The 8,725-nt window shown below is 33.5% G+C and overlaps 1 protein-coding gene across 3 annotated transcripts in view; it reads right to left on the bottom strand.

Moving 5' to 3' along the window:
- Positions 1-8,725, bottom strand: part of NOVA1 (NOVA alternative splicing regulator 1) — a 138,860-nt gene that overhangs the window by 4,548 nt on the left and 125,587 nt on the right. The gene's annotated exons all lie outside the window — the stretch shown is intronic.

Raw genomic sequence — 8,725 nt, 5'->3', positions numbered from 1 at the left:
ATAGAATAAATAAAAAATGATCAGCTGCTGAATTATTCTAAAGGTAATGTGAAAGTAGGGTATTGAAAAAAAATTTTGTCCATTTATGTATTAAACAGTCCTATAAAAAAAATCACTGTATATACACTTAAATACATAATGACACGTTTTATATATATTTTTAGGCAGGCTTAGTTTTAAGTCAGGACACCTCCTAGTAATTTTAAATGTAGGTCAAGGTATTTGGTAATTTTAAGGTAACCTTTTTAAGAACTGCCATCATAAAAAGAATGAAACAACTCGGTTTTGACTAGATATTTCAGTTCTAGATATAAAATACATTAACTAATTGCTAACTTGAAGAATTTTCCAGATTTTTGCCTTTTTTTTTTTTTTTTGAGGGGGGTGGCGCGCTTGTTTGTTCTAGGTTTTGGGTTAGTTTTGTTTTCGGTTGTTTTATGCAGCACTGCACAGGTCTCATTATTATGGTTTTGTGCTGCTTGCTACAGAAAACATTTACTCGCCTCCACTGGTTTAAGACACACTAACAGGTTCTGTGGGAGATTTCAATAAGCAATATGCATGGTTCTGATCAAGTCAGGCATAAGTGCCTATGTAAATTTAAGTGAAAAAAACCTAAAAAACACAAGAAAGTACAAAAATACACTCTCAAAACCATACATGTGATTTCAGATGTAAATAGGATATTTAATGCCACGGCAGTGTTGTTGCACCTATAATGTTACAATTACATATGCAACCTATGAAAATCCAAGTCACTTTAACATAGTTGGTATTTTTCTTAAGGATGGGCATAGTAAAATAAAGCAATGGCATAATTCAGCCACAAAATTAAAAAGGAACTCTTCTCTATGCAACAAGAAAGGTTTTCACAATGAGAAACTGGTACTTTTCTCACTTGACACACAAATGCTCATTAGGTTACCACTAACAGCTCTAGTTATTGGGCAAAATTATCTGACTAATCAGAGAGGAGAGATAAAGAATTATCTTCTTCTTACTCACCCATTCCCACCTTGCCCAGATATGGTTTTGTATTTAGCATTACAAACAACATAAAAATTACGATGCATTTTGAAAAAAAAACATAAAATTTCATGTGCTGGATTAATATATGTTTGCCTGTTTCAGAAAGAAAGATACCCTTTTCTAAATATCTGATTTAGAAACAGGCTATTGTTTCTTTTATTGGCAACTCTTTTAAATGGTATTAATTTAGGAATATACCAAAAATACCCTTTCAAATACAACCCCTGCCGTGGTGAATATTTCATGTAATTTACATACAGCACATCTTTTAAAAACATATATGCATTAAATAATTAGGCAATATGCCTCTATTTTGTATTAGGACAAAAACATTACATTCCAGTGAAAATTCAGTTTGAACAAAACATAAATGCATCTGTACTCATTTTACTTAAAACATAAGCAATCCTGCTCTTCTTGAAATGAAGAGCAACATTTGTATTACTTTGAGATATTTGGCTGTAACATTCTTGTATTTCGGACAGCTAATTTAAAATTTCATTTAAAAATTTAGATAATTATTTTTAAAAGCAAAATATATTTAGGATTTTTTTTTTATTAGGAATATTAATCTTGCTACCAGTTTGGAAATCTCCATCTATTTCTTTTAGTCACTAAATCTTTCCCTTGTTTGTATATTGAAATATCAAATATTTATGGCAAACATTGGTTGTGCTATATAATAACACAGTATCTAACATATTAGATAGATCAGCAGTCTAGGTGCCCGTAGAAAAGAAATAATGCAAAGTTGTTTTTTTTTTCTTTACTGTCAAAGCCTAAAATCCATACGGTCACTAAGTTAAAAGGTATAAAATGATAAAAAACAATTCAGAAAATGAAAAACGAAATATTATCTATTTGGTTTTGCTACCTACATGAACATAACTCCTTGTCTGTCCAGGAAATTGGACAGTGCACTTATTTTCCTTTTACAGATAACAGGTTCAGAAACTGATTTGGATGCAGAAGTGAGAAACTGCTACCCAAAATAAGTGCTCTGAGCTATCCAATAAAGGTATCTTTCACTATGCAGGAAGATTAAGTTTCCAGGTTTGTGCGTATGCTCCTGGCTATATCCAAACTTGTGCTGCAAAAAGGAGATTGATTATCTAAAGCAATTATGAACATATGCTTACATATGCATAAAAATAGGAACACGTGTAATTTATTTTGTTTAAACACTATAGGAAGAAAAAAAGGAAAGTAACTCAACCTTTATTTCATGTCAAATAAGTTTCAGAAAAATTAAGGATTGCAGTTATGGCATTTGCTTGCTCAAAAAGCAAATTAATTACTTCAACAGGTATCACTCTCATCCTATTTCCATTAGCATAAGAAAGTTCAAAATCAGGCTCAAAAAATATAATACTTCTTCCCCCAAAAGTCATCCAACTATAACAAATATAATAGAAACAAAGTAATTTCTCTGTGTACATTTTCAGTGAAACAAGACTGTGTTTTTAAAAGCCTTGACAAAAGTCAAAGAAACCTGGGCTGTAAGAAGGGCTCCAACTGGAGAGCAGTTTGCTGCCCTCAGTTCCCAACGAAATCTGCAGAGATATGATGCAACTCTGGAGGAAGAGGCCTGGTACTTAGGGATCTCAACCATTGTGTCCAGAGACACAATTCAAACTGCTTTTAACTCACCTCGTGAGTAGCTCATGTAAATCCTAGACTCCTAAACCCTGTATCAGCCAATTCCTTAAACCTTTCCTATTTATTGACAATCCACTTGCATAAGCCCACGCTGCATTCATATATCATGTCAGAATTGCCTGCAAGTCCTCTGATTTACCAAACTGAAAGTCCTGGCTCAGTTGAGTGAGCAGACTAGCATCTACATCATCTACCAGATGTTTGGTGATTATGCTCTGCCACTCGCATCCTCCCCAGTGCTGCAGTGAGATAATCTGCACTGAGCAGCTATGAATGCCCATGAATAAATGCTAGTTTCATGGGAAGACAAACCATGACCAAATCTGCACTACTACCCATGTCCTGCCAATTCTCACTCCCACTCCTCTCATGTAGAGACCTCCAACAAGCCAGAGCAAAGTTTCACCCATTCCGCCCTTTCACTTTTCTACTGCTTTATTTCTTTACCCTCCTTCTCTCTGACAATATTTTGTCCGGTTATATTACCACTTCTCACAGTCTCTAGAATTGGGGAGATGGCAATCACAAACTCACACCATACATGCCACCCTGCTAATACAAGGTCTACACTCATAAATTTAGTGGAAGGATGAAACGCAGGCTAGATAGTAAGAATTAGCACTTGATATGGCTGTTACATCAATTAGAGTAACTGTATGTTAAGAAGGTTGAAAAACATGGTTTTAAGTTTCAAGTTTCACAAGGTGGCATGACACATGCCTACACTAAATTACACCAGAAGAGAAATACTACTAATTATACAAAATAGCACCAAAACTTGGAAAAAACAAACCAAGTAATTCAACAGTAGAAATATTTAAATGCATCAAGCTCTATTTATTCCACTTCTGTGAAGTGTTCTAAGAGATTGCACAGAGATTAATGAACCAAGGATCTTTTTTATCTATTATTCAGGTTTCCTTTTTCCTCTTTTACTTTCAACAGTGTAATTATAACCCATTGCATGAAGTTCTTGTAACAATTGTTCTTTATCCTTCTATTACATCTTTCAATTACTTGTCTAATACTGGTTTATTTTTTCTTAAGAGAAAAACACTTTACAGAAAAGATTCCATCTAATCTAACAAATTCATCCTAATTTGTCACAATTCTACATATTAGTCACTAAAGCAAATAACTGAACTTCCTTAAAACTGTAAATTGATACATTCTATTTCATATCTTTTTCTTTCCTTTTCTGTCTTCTTGCTCCTCAATTGTTTTAAACTCTTTAAAACTCCCTCTGGCCTCTGGATTCTACATCTGAAAATTTCATGCTATTTTAGCTGCTCATATGACTACAGGCTTAGACTTGGTGAGAAGGTGTTCTGAACACACCAATTCCCGTAGAGAGCAGTCAGTAAGCATAGGGTCACCTAGGATTTTTTTTTGTGTGGCAAGATAAACACACTGCTACACTAGGCTTGTGAGTGCTCCCATACAATCCATCCTAAAGTGAAGTGGCACTGTAACAAAAATCTGGGAGAAAATCAGGATCAGCTGAGGATGAGAGAGAAGTTCTGAAATCAAGCAGAATGACAACTAAGTTAATTACAGGCAAGGTGATGCCTGCATGCACGTGCTCTGGACAGGTGTTTGCTCATGTCTGACTTGGGCTCAGCTTCCAACAGCAGCCTTACACAGCAAACCTCTACTTATTGCACATACATAGCCTCAAGGGAGCTACTGGAATTTCTCTCAATATTTTCAGTATCTCTGGACTGCACTCCATACTGGATTCATGCACATACTGAAACATGAATTTACTTTTTCAGAGGTTTCCTGAACAAATTCCTGGTTGATCAGCTCCAGACCATATATTTCAGCTTCAGAGAAAATTCTTAGACAGAACAGAGACATCTTTTAGAGACATATTTCTAATAATCCGCTTGATACTTATTTACAAAAATAGGCACATGCCCATAAAAAGCAAAGTAATTATTTGTAAATTTAGCTAGATCATCAGGTAAATAAGCCTAGACCATAAATTGTCATCTTTCCCGACCATGTTTAAATTCTGTAAATGTCATTCCAACTCAGTTTGTCTCTTTCTGCAAAAGAATGTCTAGAACTGAAATAGTGTGAACAAGTGCAATGGATTACAGAAGGAGATTAGCTGCTACTTTGTTCCTCAACTTAATGCACTTTTTCTTTTTCTAGTCATGTTTATGTTAATATGATTTTCTTCTCATCACAAGCAGTACATATACTTGTAGTATTCCCTTCATAAATGTTGCCTGCAATTATTCCAAGATGAATATAATTTTGCTACTTCCCTATGTTGCCTCCTTGTGTTACTTCTGACCTCATAATTACAGTTCCTCTCAAGACAATTCAAGGCTAACTTAATCCATTGAAAAAATACTGCAACTTTGAGTTTTGCCTCAAATCACACTAGATTATTACAAATATTAAAAAAAAATTGACAGAGAAAATAGCAAATAGATATTCTAAGATGTTTGGTTTTATCTGTTGGTACACTGCAGGAGGATTTTGGTCTAATACTGACACTACTGTTCCTCACAAGTGTTCATTTTTCTCCAGTTCTTAGACCTCCTCTCTCAGCTGAGGTTGCATTTTTAATTTCATTTTAGTCACAAAAACTATCATGCAAGAGAAACCCAGCTTCAACTTAAATACCCGGGAACAATTTACATCTGAAACCACAAGGCTTAGAAAGCCAGAACTAAGCAGGAGAAATATTTACTAAAGATAAGACTGTGTAAGGATGTTTTACACAAATTGCTCTTTTGGCTTAAATCAATACTATTTTTCAATTAGCATTTGATATTAAACCTTGACTCTTTGAGGCACTTAAAAAAGTCACTCCCACTTCTTTTAGTAACTACCTAATTACAATTCTGCCCACTTTAAAGTATGAACATTAAGATTTTTCTTTCATGCTTTTAACTAAAGATGTAATTTGGAATGCAAATTTCTCACAGCAAGAAACTAGCAAATCATGTTTAAAGAAACAAGAAAAATATTCTCTGCTGCCTGTTTTAGTTGCCCTTCTGTCACCAATGTGTGTAGGCTCTAACTCATAAATAGAAAGGCTTCTCTCAAAAGCAGAATGCGTGCATAGCCAAGTTGTGTACACCAAAAGAATAATTGCTAAAACAATGTTGGTTATACAGGTGGCTGATTTTATAACATTATGTAGTCCTGAAGAAAGTATTATTAAAATTTTACACTCTCATATGCACACATAAAAATCTGAATAGTTTCATAAGTACCCCTCAAGAAAATATGATTCAAAACTGTGGGAATGGAGCAGACCAACTCCTCCATGAATTCTCTATGATACATAGTTTTAATAACATAGAGAAGAAACTTAACTTTTCTAATTTTTTTCTCAGTAGCATAAAAACAACATTCCATATTTAATGCATTAATGTTTCATGAGCTTCAAATTACATTTGCAAAGAAGTGTAATGCATTTTGAGAAGCTTCATTTATATTTTTCACTATTTTATAATTAAAAAAAGAAAAAATGAGCCGGTTACATACTAAATTACACAAGAGAAAAAATGAATAGATTTTCACTCAGTTGCAGAGAATGCAGTATACATAGAAAATTAGATATCCAGATTGGCTGTGCCATTGTTCAGATGAAACATTTTTAAAACGACAGAAAGCATGAATATTATCAGTTCTGTCCAGTATTGTCTAAATCCTTCAGTGATGATCGAATGTTAACCCTATTCTCTTTTTAAAATCAGCAATTTTTCCCCTCCCTCATCTAAGATTTCTCTTTTTTTCATGCTTCTTATATAATTTGTTGCATGGTATCCTATGAATACCTGCCAACACTTCACAGAGACAAGGAGGGGTTTAGAAAATGCATGAATATTTACAGAAGTATTAAGTATAGCAATTTGGGATACTTCTAACTGAAAGAAACTATATAATGTGATTGCATTATTGGAATTGCTAAAAGAAACTCTTCTCAATATAAAATAATTGACATAAAATATAGATAATGTCTTCTATTTTAAAACTAAATATGCTTCACTGATGGTATCACTAATACTCACACTGTTTTACATTAGACAGGATCTAACTTATGAACTCATAAAAGCCACTCCAGTTTCAAAATGTAATCAATCTTAACAGACAGAGAGGCAAAGTGGGTGCATCCCTTTTTTTTAATGCATTCCCAGTCACAGATCCATAGATGTTTGGCTCCTCATAGCTATAAACTCATTAAACTTGCTAGCTAAACATATAGCTAAACATAGCTATAAACCCATAAACTTGCTCTGAATGACATGCTATATTTTAACTAGAAAACTTGCATTTGATGAAAAGTAATCATTGGAAGAAATTCTATGGCTTTCTATCCTATGCCTGCAACACAGGAATCAATTTTCCATTGACTTCTGGGAGACTGATAATTCCTTTTTTTTATTTTAATTTTTTAAAATGTTTTTTAATGGCCATGTACCTGCAAGTCTAAGAAAAAAATAACAGTATTTTTAAATAGCCCTCTGAATGGAGTATGAGTTCTGAAGATGAAGAAACACTGTTAACATTACAAAGCATCACAGCTATCAACAGTGCCCAGTTTTCAGTATAAATTTGGATAAATATGGCTAGAATACACAATTACGTTCTTCTGAAAGAGTTAATGAAGAAAATTATATGCATTAGTTATGTCATTTAATTAAGTTCAGAGGAAAGAACAGCCAATAGAAAAGTGCTGAGGCAGCCAATAGAAATGCTTGCCATTTCTCTGTCAATAACACTTTTCATTTAAACTGACTGAAACTTGAAACCTTGGAAAAACTCAACCCTGGATATTAGAAACACATTGAGATTTTTATGTTCTGACATTGCTGGCCAGATCACATTATTTTAACAGCATGTTAAACATTTTCTAAATTAATTTTGGATTTAAATCCAAAAATGAAATCATGTTTCAGCATTACTGGTAAGAATACTGAAAATCAGTCCCTGGAAACCACATTTTAAAATTAACTAATCTATCTATAGAACTGGCAGGACAAAAGAAGGCTAAGAGTTTTAGTTTGATTTCAGAGGATCTTTGCCACAGTTGATTTCTACAAGATACAAATCACAATAATTCACAAGAATCATATGGCAATTCTGAACGAAATTTAAGTTATCAACTATGTATCCTCTGCAGGAGACCCCTCTCATGAAGGATGTGGAATCAAGGCGAATCAGTAGAACAATTTCAATTCTATGGCATGGAAAGCAAGAATTTATTATGACCATATAAAAGAAGGGTATTTCTTTCTAGCTCAAAGCTCTTTGTGATCCTTTTGTGGGAGGCCAAAAGAGAGAGTTTGATCATCAGCAAGAGGAAGTTTACGGTTACTCATATCAACAAGTTTGCAACTCCCAAAGGAAGGAGGTAAAGTGCTCAGAAAATATGACAGTTTTCAGTCCCTTTCTTAAAATACACTATCTCTATATTTAATATCTTCATGCTCACAAATAGTCCCCAATTTTGCTATCACAGTTATCATATTCTGCAAATTACAGTTTTAAGTGAGAATCTGTGGAATTGAAAAAAATTATAGATTTTGAAAGAAGGAGGTAAAAGAAAGTGTAACTAGCTGAATGTGTTTTGTCTAAATGAACACCTTTGAGTTTTCATGACCATAAAATAAAATAATGATACTAAACCCTAACGTCCCCTCCTACACTATTTGTAATTAAAATTCTGGGGTAATTACTCTGTTCTCCATGGAATGGAAGGGGAGACACACAAGAATTAAAACCCTTGTGGTAATGCTATTAATGTTTCAGGTCCATGAAAATAAGAGCATATTTATTCTTGTTTTCCCCTACAGACAGCTCTGTATAGCTTCATAATTTTTTTCACAAAAAGAAAGTAAAAAGGAAAAATGGCAGAAAGCTGATGATCAAATGTTTTCCTAAAAACTTTATAAACACAATTTTTCTTATGAGTTTTTTTTTCTGAAAACATCCATTTTGCTTTAGATATAAACACATGATAAGATGGTAGAGCCAAATAGCTTCTAAAAGGAGGAATATTTTAAACATG

Source organism: Zonotrichia albicollis, chromosome 6 (assembly GCF_047830755.1).
Source record: "Zonotrichia albicollis isolate bZonAlb1 chromosome 6, bZonAlb1.hap1, whole genome shotgun sequence".
Taxonomy (NCBI): domain Eukaryota; kingdom Metazoa; phylum Chordata; class Aves; order Passeriformes; family Passerellidae; genus Zonotrichia; species Zonotrichia albicollis.
This window is presented reverse-complemented; position numbering and strand designations above follow the sequence as displayed.